This window comes from Lampetra fluviatilis, chromosome 67, assembly GCF_964198595.1.
Source record: "Lampetra fluviatilis chromosome 67, kcLamFluv1.1, whole genome shotgun sequence".
NCBI lineage: Eukaryota > Metazoa > Chordata > Hyperoartia > Petromyzontiformes > Petromyzontidae > Lampetra > Lampetra fluviatilis.
The window spans coordinates 2,039,797-2,051,902 of record NC_136341.1 but is presented as its reverse complement, the minus strand read 5'-3'; the positions used below and the strand labels follow the sequence as shown (position 1 = coordinate 2,051,902).

The following is a 12,106-nucleotide window of genomic DNA, read 5'->3' as shown; positions in this document are numbered from 1 at the left end:
GGGATGGAGGGAGGCAGGGATGGAGGGGAGGGAGTGAGGCAGGGAGTGGAGTGACAGTGGGAGGGAGTGGAGGGGAGGGAGTGAGGCGGGGAGGGAGTGAGGCGTCACTCACTCAGTATTCTTGAGCGAGCACTTTCAACATTTGTGTCCTCCCCGTGATTTGTTTGTTGTTTGTTTGTCGTTTGTTTGTCGCTGCGGTGGACAGCCTCCCAGCCTGCGAGAGACAGACAGGGCGAGAGAGAGAGAGGGTGAGAGAGTGGGCGAGAGAGTGGGCGAGAGAGTGAGCGAGAGAGAGAGTGGGTGAGGGAGTGAGCGAGAGAGAGAGTGGGTGAGAGAGTGGGTGAGAGAGTGGGTGAGAGAGTGGGTGAGAGAGTGGGTGAGAGAGTGGGTGAGAGAGTGGGTGAGAGAGTGGGTGAGAGAGTGGGCGAGAGAGTGGGCGAGAGAGTGGGCAAGAGAGTGAGCGAGAGAGAGAGTGGGTGAGAGAGTGGGTGAGAGAGTGGGTGAGAGAGTGAGCGAGAGAGAGAGCGGGCGAGAGAGTGAGCGAGAGAGAGAGTGGGCGAGAGAGTGAGCGAGAGAGAGAGTGGGTGAGAGAGTGGGTGAGAGAGTGAGCGAGAGAGAGAGTGGGCGAGAGAGTGAGCGAGAGAGAGAGAGTGAGCGAGAGAGAGAGTGGGCGAGAGAGAGAGTGGGCGAGAGAGTGAGCGAGAGAGAGAGTGGGTGAGAGAGTGAGCGAGAGAGAGAGTGAGCGAGAGAGTGAGAGTGGGCGAGAGAGTGAGAGTGGGCGAGAGAGTGAGCGAGAGAGAGTGAGTGGGCGAGAGAGTGAGCGAGAGAGAGAGTGGGCGAGAGAGCGAGCGAGAGAGAGAGAGTGGGCGAGAGAGTGAGCGAGAGAGAGAGTGGGCGAGAGAGTGGGCGAGAGGTGGGGGTTTACATAAATCAAAGTTATTAAAAAAATTACGAAATGATGAACGAAGCAAAGTGCCGACTAAACCGAGCATCTTCTTGTTTCCGCTGATCGTAAAAAAAAGAGAGATGGGGAGAGAGCGGGTGAGAGGGAGAGCTGGTGAGAAAGAGAGCGGGTGAGCGAGAGAGAGTTAGAGAGAGAGCGGGTGAGAGAGAGTGGGCGAGAGAGAGAGTGGGCGAGAGAGAGAGAGCGAGCGGGTGAGTGAGAAAGCGGGTGAGCGAGAGAGCGAGCGAGAGAGAAAGCGAGCGAGAGAGTGAGAGAGAGAGTGAGAGAGCGAGGGGGTGAGCGAGGGGGAGTGAGCGGACGAGCGAGAATGAGAGAGAGCGGGTGAGCAGGAGAGAGAGCGGGTGAGCGAGCGAGCGAGTGAGCGGGAATGAGAGTGAGCGGACGAGCGAGAATGAGAGAGAGCGGGTGAGCAGGAGAGAGAGCGGGTGAGAGAGCGAGCGAGCGAGCGAGTGAGCGGGAATGAGAGTGAGCGGGTGAGTGAGAGCGGGGTGAGCAGGAGAGAGAGAGCGGGTGAGAGAGAGAGCGGGAATGAGAGAGAACGGGAGAGAGAGTGAGCGAGAGAGAGAGAGAACGGGAGAGAGAGTGAGCGAGAGAGTGAGAGAGAGAGAGAGCGAGCGGGAATGAGAGTGAGCGAGAGAGTGAGAGAGAGAGAGAGCGAGCGGGAATGAGAGTGAGCGGGTGAGAGAGAGGGCGAGAGAGTGAGCGAGAGAGTGAGAGGGTGAGAGAGTGAGCGAGAGAGTGAGAGGGTGAGAGAGTGAGCGAGAGAGAGAGGGCGAGAGAGTGAGCGAGAGAGTGAGAGGGTGAGAGAGTGAGCGAGAGAGTGAGAGGGTGAGAGAGTGAGCGAGCGAGAGAGAGAGGGCGAGAGAGTGAGCGAGAGAGTGAGAGGGTGAGAGAGTGAGCGAGCGAGAGAGAGCGGGTGAGAGAGTGAGCGAGAGAGTGAGCGAGAGAGCGAGAGAGAGCGCGAGAGAGTGAGCGGGTGAGAGAGAGAGTGAGAGAGAGAGCGAGGGGGAGTGAGCGGACGAGTGAGAATGAGAGAGAGAGCGATTGAGCCCCCCCCCCACCCTCTCTAAATGAACACGTGGGAGAGTCCCTGTCGGTCTCGAATGGCGAACTGTTGAACCGTGGCGGGGAACGATTGAGGGCCGCCGCCAGAACGCTTAACGCGAGCGGCTGTTGGTGAGACACCATTGTTTAATTTCGCAGATGTCCTGTCTATGTCATTGTTGATTCTAAATATGAATGCCCCGCAGCGTGTCAAGAATCGTTTTCGGGGAGGGATATTCAGTTTGTGAGTTGTGTGTGGCCATGGCAAGCAGGCTGGTCTCCCATGACACTACCCCACCTCCTGGCAGAGGTCGCAACCGGGTACCCGATACCCGTACCCTACCCAATACTCGGCTACCCGTACCCGGCCGTTTGGCATCCTCTGGTTGAGCACCAATTGAGAAGAGGCTCAAAAGAAAGCCGTCTCTGGTGTGGACCAATCAGTATCAAGGACAATGCAGAAATTATCATAGTGTGTTTTTTGTTTGCATTTTGACCACAAGTGTTGTGGTTAATGCAGTGACATGATACGTTGTAAAAAGGTTTCAGTTTTGTTGCCAGAAAAAGGGGAAAAACCCCCTATTATTATACTTTGGTACTGGCAAAGGAGGTCTAATGATGCACCATAGACTCAACACTGCACCATAGACTCAACACTGCACCATAGACTCAACACTGCACCATAGACTCAACACTGCACCATAGACTCAACACTGCACCATAGACTCAACACTGCACCATAGACTCAACACTGCACCATAGACTCAACACTGCACCATAGACTCAACACTGCACCACAGACTCAACACTGCACCATAGACTCAACACTGCACCACAGACTCAACACTGCACCACAGACTCAACACTGCACCACAGACTCAACACTGCACCATAGACTCAACACTGCCCCATAGACTCAACACTGCACCACAGACTCAACACTGCACCACAGACTCAACACTGCACCACAGACTCAACACTGCACCACAGACTCAACACTGCACCATAGACTCAACACTGCCCCATAGACTCAACACTGCCCCATAGACTCAACACTGCACCATAGACTCAACACTGCACCATAGACTCAACACTGCACCATAGACTCAACACTGCACCATAGACTCAACACTGCACCACAGACTCAACACTGCACCACAGACTCAACACTGCACCATAGACTCAACACTGCACCACAGACTCAACACTGCACCACAGACTCAACACTGCACCACAGACTCAACACTGCACCATAGACTCAACACTGCACCACAGACTCAACACTGCACCATAGACTCAACACTGCCCCATAGACTCAACACTGCCCCATAGACTCAACACTGCACCACAGACTCAACACTGCACCATAGACTCAACACTGCCCCATAGACTCAACACTGCACCATAGACTCAACACTGCACCATAGACTCAACACTGCACCATAGACTCAACACTGCACCATAGACTCAACACTGCACCATAGACTCAACACTGCACCATAGACTCAACACTGCCCCATAGACTCAACACTGCACCATAGACTCAACACTGCACCATAGACTCAACACTGCCCCATAGACTCAACACTGCACCATAGACTCAACACTGCACCACAGACTCAACACTGCCCCATAGACTCAACACTGCACCACAGACTCAACACTGCACCATAGACTCAACACTGCCCCATAGACTCAACACTGCACCATAGACTCAACACTGCACCATAGACTCAACACTGCACCATAGACTCAACACTGCACCATAGACTCAACACTGCACCATAGACTCAACACTGCACCATAGACTCAACACTGCCCCATAGACTCAACACTGCACCATAGACTCAACACTGCACCACAGACTCAACACTGCACCACAGACTCAACACTGCACCATAGACTCAACACTGCACCACAGACTCAACACTGCACCACAGACTCAACACTGCACCATAGACTCAACACTGCACCATAGACTCAACACTGCACCATAGACTCAACACTGCACCATAGACTCAACACTGCACCATAGACTCAACACTGCACCATAGACTCAACACTGCACCATAGACTCAACACTGCACCATAGACTCAACACTGCCCCATAGACTCAACACTGCCCCATAGACTCAACACTGCACCACAGACTCAACACTGCACCATAGACTCAACACTGCACCACAGACTCAACACTGCACCACAGACTCAACACTGCACCACAGACTCAACACTGCACCATAGACTCAACACTGCACCACAGACTCAACACTGCCCCATAGACTCAACACTGCCCCATAGACTCAACACTGCACCACAGACTCAACACTGCACCATAGACTCAACACTGCACCACAGACTCAACACTGCACCACAGACTCAACACTGCACCACAGACTCAACACTGCACCACAGACTCAACACTGCACCACAGACTCAACACTGCACCACAGACTCAACACTGCACCACAGACTCAACACTGCCCCATAGACTCAACACTGCACCACAGACTCAACACTGCACCATAGACTCAACACTGCACCACAGACTCAACACTGCACCATAGACTCAACACTGCACCACAGACTCAACACTGCACCATAGACTCAACACTGCACCATAGACTCACCACCACTTCGTCAAAATCTGCTGCTGTCGTTTACACATCAACATCGCTGTTAATTTTCGCGAAATCTGAATGTCCCCGTCATCAAGGAGGAGCGCGCGTTGTAATTACACGTGCGCGCGTGTTTAATGACACGCTTTCCTTTTCACGGTTCTGTTATGACGACGACGACACGCATCTCGTAATTGGGGGGGGGGGGGGGGGGTGAGATGGTGTTGTAAGCGCTTAGAAGAGAGAACTCAGACGGGCTTTCGAACGATTTTAAAAATCAATCGGCGGACGTGAACGCATTTCTCTCGGAAGACGCCGGATTTAAAATCGAAAGCGGCAAAAGAATCGACGGTGGAGTTCGTTGAGCCTCATTGGTTCTTTCGGTCAAGTCACGTAGAAGGGAAATAATAAAATAATAAAATTTAAACATAATAAGATAAAATTCTCACGACGTTTCGGCCACAACGCAAGCAGCCGTCCTCAGGTGAAGAACAGGTCTGTCGGAAAGACAGCGTCTGAATGAACACCACCAAGCTTGGCAGCGTATATGCCAAGCTTGGTGGTGTTCATTCAGACGTTGTCTTTCCGTATATGCCAAGCTTGGTGGTGTTCATTCAGACACTGTCTTTCCGTATGTGCCAAGCTTGGTGGTGTTCATTCAGACGCTGTCTTTCCGTATGTGCCAAGCTTGGTGGTGTTCATTCAGACGTTGTCTTTCTGTATATGCCAAGCTTGGTGGTGTTCATTCAGACGCTGTCTTTCCGTATGTGCCAAGCTTGGTGGTGTTCATTCAGACGTTGTCTTTCTGTATATGCCAAGCTTGGTGGTGTTCATTCAGACGCTGTCATTCCGACAGACCTGTTCTTCGCCTGAGGACGGCTGCTTGCGTTGTGGCCGAAACGTCGTGAGAATTGTATTGTATAATGTTTTATGTTTATTATTTTATTATTTCCCTTCTACGTGACGACTTTACCGAAAGAACCAACAAGATGAATCCCTGCAGTCACGAAAGCTTTAAATCGAAATTTGGTTGTCTGTTTTCTCTTTTTTTCTTTCTTTTTATTTCTTTATTTTTTCTCTCGTTTTCTCTCTCCTCTCTTTTTAAATCCTTTATATTAAGTTCACTTGCGTGCTTGCTTGCTTGCTTACGACCGTGCAAATCTTTCGGTCGTTTTTTAACCCACTTCCCGTGATCCAATCGAGCTGACATTTTGCACACAGACTCGTTGTGCGTGACAATTTATTTTCGTAAAAAAATTTTCCCAAAATTTTACACTTTTTAGGAAAAATACATTTTATGTAATTACCAATTGCTTAATGGTGGCAGGCAATCATCGGACCCATAGGTGGCAGCCATCTCAAGCCAGAGGACGAGAGGACTCTAGCCGCCACGCATATAAAGGATTTTTAGTGAAAAACTTTGTTTTTACGGGTTAATTTTTTTCTTTATTTTTATTTATTTATTTTTTCTCTCGTTTTCTCTCTCTTTTTATCTCTCTTTTTATTTAGTTTTGTCTCTTTCTTTTGTCTCTTTTTTTCGTTTCGCTTTTTTCCCCTCTCGTCCACACCACGCGGGGGCATAAAAATCGGCACCGCGTCAGCCGTGCCAACAAACCTTTTCGCGCGTTTGCTGTTCGGGTTTGTTAGGGGGGGCGGCGGTGGGGGGGAGAATCGGCGTTCAATTAGAGTCGGGATTTTTTTCCCCCCGTCCATTCGAAGTGATTAACTCCTGGGCCTGTGGCCACACGTCTGTGGCACCCGTAAACGCTGCCGCCTGCCGCGCGGATTTAACAGCGTGCTTTTTGGGGCGCCGCTGTGGCTAGGGAAATGTTAACAACCTCGCCTGTTCTACAGGAGGTCGTGGGTTGAATACCGACCCTTACGACGCCTGCTGCTGCATATTTGGAGTCTGCGTCTCTCTCTCATCATCATCATCACGGTGGCTAGGAGATGTTGACTCCCTCGCCTGGTCTACAGGAGGTCGTGGGTTCGATACCGACCCTTACGACGCCTGCTGCTGCTGTATATTTGGAGTCTGCGTCTCTCTCTCATCATCATCACGGTGGCTAGGAGATGTTGACTACCTCGCCTGGTCTACAGGAGGTCGTGGGTTCGATCCCAGACCCCTGAGGTCGCCTGCTTGTGCTGTATATGTGGAGTCTGCATCTCTCTCTCATCATCATCACGGTGGCTAGGAGATGTTAACTACCTCGCCTGGTCTACAGGAGGTCGTGGGTTCCATCCCGACCCTGACGATGCCTGCTCCTGTTGTAAATGTGAAGTCTGCGTCTCTCTCTCTCATCATCATCACGGTGGCTAGGAGATGTTGACTACCTCGCCTGGTCTACAGGAGGTCGTGGGTTCAATACCGACCTTTACGACGCCTGTTGCTGTATATTTGGAGTCTGCGTCTCTTTCTGTCATCATCACGGTGGTTGGGACATGTTAACTACCTCGCCTGGTGCGCGGGAGATCGTGGGTTCAATCCCCGACTCCTGACGACGCCTGCTGCTGTATATTTGGAGTCTGCGTCTCTGTCTGTCATCATCATCACGGTGGTTGGGAAATGTTAATTACCTCGCCTGGTGCGCGGGAGATCGTGGGTTTGATCCCCGACCCCTGAGGTCGCCTGCTGATGCTGTATATTTTGAGTCTGCGTCTCTCTCTCCCTGTGGTGGTCGCGTGGATTTTACTCCGGATCCCTCCGGTTTTTCCCCCTCCACATTTATCGAGTATTTGAGTCCTGCTATCAATTTTCACGACGGACCTCCATAAAGCCGAATGTGTAGTGTGTAGTAGCGTTGTTTATAGTAGTGTAGTGTATAGTAGCGTAGTGTATAGTAACATAGTTTGTAGTAGTGTATAGTGTAGTGTATAGTAGTGTATAGTGTAGTTTATAGTAGCGTATAGTGTAGTGTATTGTTGTGTATTGTAGCGTAGTGTATAGTGTAGTATATAGTAGTGTATAGTGTAATGTATCGTAGTGTATAGTAGCGTAGTGATAGTAACATAGTGTATAGTGTAGTGTATAGTGTAGTGTATTGTAGCGTAGTGTAGTGTAGTGTGTAGTATAGTAGTGTATAGTGTAGTGTATAGTAGCGTAGTGTATAGTAACATAGTTTATAGTAGTGTATAGTGTATCGTAGCGTATAGTGTAGTGTATTGTTGTGTATTGTAGCGTAGTGTATAGTGTAGTATATAGTAGTGTAGTGTTTAGTGTAATGTTTCGTAGTGTATAGTAGCATAGTGATAGTAACATAATTTATATAGTGTGTAGTGTAGTAGTGTATAGTAGTGTATAGTAACATAGTGTATAGTGTAGTGTATTGTATAGTAGTATATAGTGTAGTGTAGTGTATAGTGTAGTGTATTATAGTGTAGTGTATAGTAGTGTATAGTAGTGTATAGTGTAGTGTAGTAGTATATAGTGTAGTGTATAGTAGTATATTGTGTAGTGTATTGTAGTGTGTAGTGTATAGTGTAGTATATAGTGTGTAGTGTAGTATATAGTGTGTAGTGTAGTATATAGTGTGTAGTGTATAGTATAGTGTATAGTGTAGTGTATAGTAGTATATAGTGTAGTAGTGTAGTGTCACCATCGAGCAATATGTGGTTCACTTTCCGTCCATTCCCCTGTTAACGACGGTCTGTTGTAGGTACAGTAAACATTCATTAATGCATCGATTGACCGCGTTTCTTTTTAACATGCGTTCACAACATTGTTATATATCTTTACATAATACTATTCATTGTTTAAATATTATACAGTACGTTGTTTGGGTGAAAATGGGGGGGGGGGGGGTAACCTTCAATGCTGTCAGAACGAATGAAGCCTCTAATGTGCATTTCCTGTTCCAAATCGAATCACGGCCGGTTTCGTGGAAACCAATCGCCGTCACTAAGAGGAGGCGGTTATCACCGTATACAGCAGCAGGCTTTGTCAGGGATCGGGGATCGAACCCACGACCTGCCGCGTACGGGGCGAGGTAGTTAACATCTCCTAGCCACCGTGATGATGATGATGAGAGAGACGCAGACTCCAAATATACAGCAGCAGGCGTCGTCAGAGTTGGGATCGAACCCACGACCTCCTGTAGACCAGGCAAGGTAGTCAACATCTCCTAGCCACCGTGATGATGATGATGATGAGAGAGAGACGCAGACTCCAAATATACAGCAGCAGCAGAAATCGTCAGGGTCAAGGATCGAACCCACGACCTCCTGTAGACAAGGCAAGGTAGTTAACATCTCCTAGCCACCGTGATGATGATGAGAAAGAGAGACACAGACTCCACATATACAGCAGCAGCAGGCATCGTCAGGGTCAAGGATCGAACCCACGACCTCCTGCAGACCAGGCAAGGTAGTCAACATCTCCTAGCCACCGTGATGATGATGATGATGAGAGAGAGACGCAGACTCCACATATACAGCAGCAGCAGGCATCGTCAGGGTCAAGGATCGAACCCACGACCTCCTGTACACCAGGCGAGGTAGTTAACATCTCCTAGCCACCGCGATGATGATGATGAGAGAGAGACGCAGACTCCAAATATACAGCGGCAGTCATCGTCAGAGTTGGGATTGAACCCACGACCTGCCGCTTACGGGGCGAGGTAGTTAACATCTCCTAGCCACCGTGATGATGATGATGATGAGAGAGAGACGCAGACTCCAAATATACAGCGGCGGGCATCGTCAGGGGTCGTGAATCAAACCGACGACCTCCTGCCGCGCGGGAGGCAAGCGGCGTGGCCTTTATGGCTGCCACAGATGTTGTGGCCACAGGCCCACCAGTGAATTACTACAATTAAGCGGGAGAAATCCTGACTCTGATTGAACGCCTGCTTCCACCCCCACACTCCAAACCCGAGCAGCAACCGCGTGAAAGAGGCTTTTTGGCACGGCTGGCGCGATGCCGATTTAATGCCCCCCACCTCCTGCCCGCCCGCGCGGTGTGGACGATTCGCGGAGAGAGAGAGAGAAAATAACTCCGCCGTTGATTCTGTCGACGCGTTTGATTTCAAAAAGCAGTGATAGCAGTTGTAGCAGCAGTATCAGCAGTAGTAGCAGCAGAAGTAGGGACAGTATCAGCAGTAGTACCATCAGCAGCAGTAGTCGCAGCAGCAGTAGCTGCAGTAGCAGCAGTAGTAGTAGCGGTAGCTGCACCATAGACTCAACACTGCACCATAGACTCAACACTGCACCATAGACTCAACACTGCACTATAGCCTCTACACTGAACCATAGACTCAACACTGCACCATAGACTCAACACTGCACCATAGACTCAACACTGCCCATCGACTCAACACTGCCTATATACTCAACACTGCACCATAGATTAAGCACTGCCCCATAGACTCAACACTGCACCATAGATTAAGCACTGCCCCATAGACTCAACACTGCACCACAGACTCAACACTGCCCATATACTCAACACTGCCCATATACTCAACACTGCACCATAGACTCAACACTGCACCATAGACTCAACACTGCACCATAGACTCAACACTTCCCATAGACTCAACACTGCCCATAGACTCAACACTGCACCATAGACTCAACACTGCACCATAGACTCAACACTTCCCATAGACTCAACACTGCACCATAGACTCAACACTTCCCATAGACTCAACACTGCCCATAGACTCAACACTGCACCATAGACGCTACACTGCACCATAGACGCTACACTGCACCATAGACTCAACACTCCGCACCTCCGATTAGAACGGTTGGCTACGTACGGCGCTAAAGAAGCCGTACGTACACTTGACCTTGACACCTGCAGCAGCGTGCGTGCGAGTGCAACCTGTACAGGCGCTCCTCGGACCTACGTTGGGTTACGTTCCTGGGAAAGGCCCCGTGAATCGAAACGACGTCAGTCGAGATGGATTCACAATGGACGGTCTGTGTGTCGGGTGGTGGCGGGTTTAACGACACGTTTATTTACGTGGTGTTCCCCAAAAAACCCGTGTTATGTACAAAAAATTAACCCGTAAAAACAAAGTTTTTCACTATAAATCCTTTATATGCGTGGCGGCTAGAGTCCTCTCGTCCTCTGGCTTGAGATGGCTGCCACCTATGGGTCAGATGATTGCCTGCCACCATTAAGCAATTGGTAATTACATATAATTTATTTTTTCCTAAAAAGTGTAAAATTTTGGAAAAAAATTTCACTAAAATAAATTGTCACGCACAACGAGGTCTGTGTGCAAAATGTCAGCTCGATTGGATCACGGGAAGTGGGTTAAAACACGACCGAAAGATTTGCACGGTCGTAAGCGCGCAAGCAAGCAAGTGAACTTAATATAAAGGATTTTATAATAGCAGATTTAATTGATGAATTACCAATGGTACGTAAGGTAGTACAATAATAGCGTTGATAGGAAGCTCCTGCCTCGATATTTTCGCAATGTCCCCGGCTTATTTGGAGGACTGGTTTACAACGATGATATACGGCGGGGGCGGGGGGGGAGGATTATGTTCCTGACTGAGCATCTGCTACTTTTCTTTAATAGGTATGAATTTCCATAATACAGATATTAATATAACAATAATATATCATATTTCGATTTAAAGCTTTCGTGACTGCAGGGATTCATCTTCTTGGTTCTTTCGGTAAAGTCACGTAGAATGGAAATAATAAAATAATAAAATAAAACATAATAAAATACAATTCTCACGACGTTTCGGCCACAACGCAAGCAGCCGTCCTCACGTGAAGAACAGGTCTGTCGGAAAGACAGCGTCTGAATGAACACCACCATGCTTGGCATATACGCTGCCAAGCTTGGTGGTGTTCATTCAGACGCTGTCTTTCTGTATATGCCAAGCTTGGTGGTGTTCATTCAGACGCTGTCTTTCCGTATATGCCAAGCTTGGTGGTGTTCATTCAGACGCAAGCAGCCGTCCTCAGGTGAAGAACAGGTCTGTCGATAAGACAGCGTCTGAATGGCTGCATGCGTTGTGGCCGAAACGTCGTGAGAATTATTTTATTATGTTTTATTTTTATTATTTTATTATTTCCATTCTCCGTGACTTTGCCGAAAGAACCAAGAAAAATCATTTATCGTGTCTAATTGGCTACCTTCTTCGTCAGCGTCTCTCCTGTCCAACCTACAACGGTCTTTTCCCAATATTCTGCACAGGAGCATCTCAGTAGATGGTCCATGTAGCTTCTCAGGTGATGAACCACGTGGCATTTCAGGTGATGAACCACGTGGTGTCTCAGGTGATGCACCACGTGGTGTCTCAGGTGATGAACCACGTGGTGTCTCAGGTGATGAACCACGTGGTGTCTCAGGTGATGAACCACGTGGTGTCTCAGGTGATGAACCACGTGGTGTCTCAGGTGATGAACCACGTGGTGTCTCAGGTGATGAACCACGTGGCATCTCAGGTGATGAACCACGTGGTGTCTCAGGTGATGCACCACGTGGTGTCTCAGGTGATGCACCACGTGGTG

General features: G+C 49.1%; 1 protein-coding gene and 1 long non-coding RNA gene across 2 annotated transcripts in view; one reads left to right on the top strand and one right to left on the bottom strand.

Moving 5' to 3' along the window:
• Positions 1–12,106, top strand: part of LOC144952369 (uncharacterized) — a 144,103-nt gene that overhangs the window by 75,575 nt on the left and 56,422 nt on the right. The window lies entirely within an intron of this gene.
• Positions 1–12,106, bottom strand: part of LOC144952366 (SLIT and NTRK-like protein 3) — a 58,706-nt gene that overhangs the window by 19,258 nt on the left and 27,342 nt on the right. The window contains 1 exon segment of the mRNA XM_078882756.1: positions 113–214. The gene's annotated coding sequence lies outside the window, so the exon portion shown is untranslated.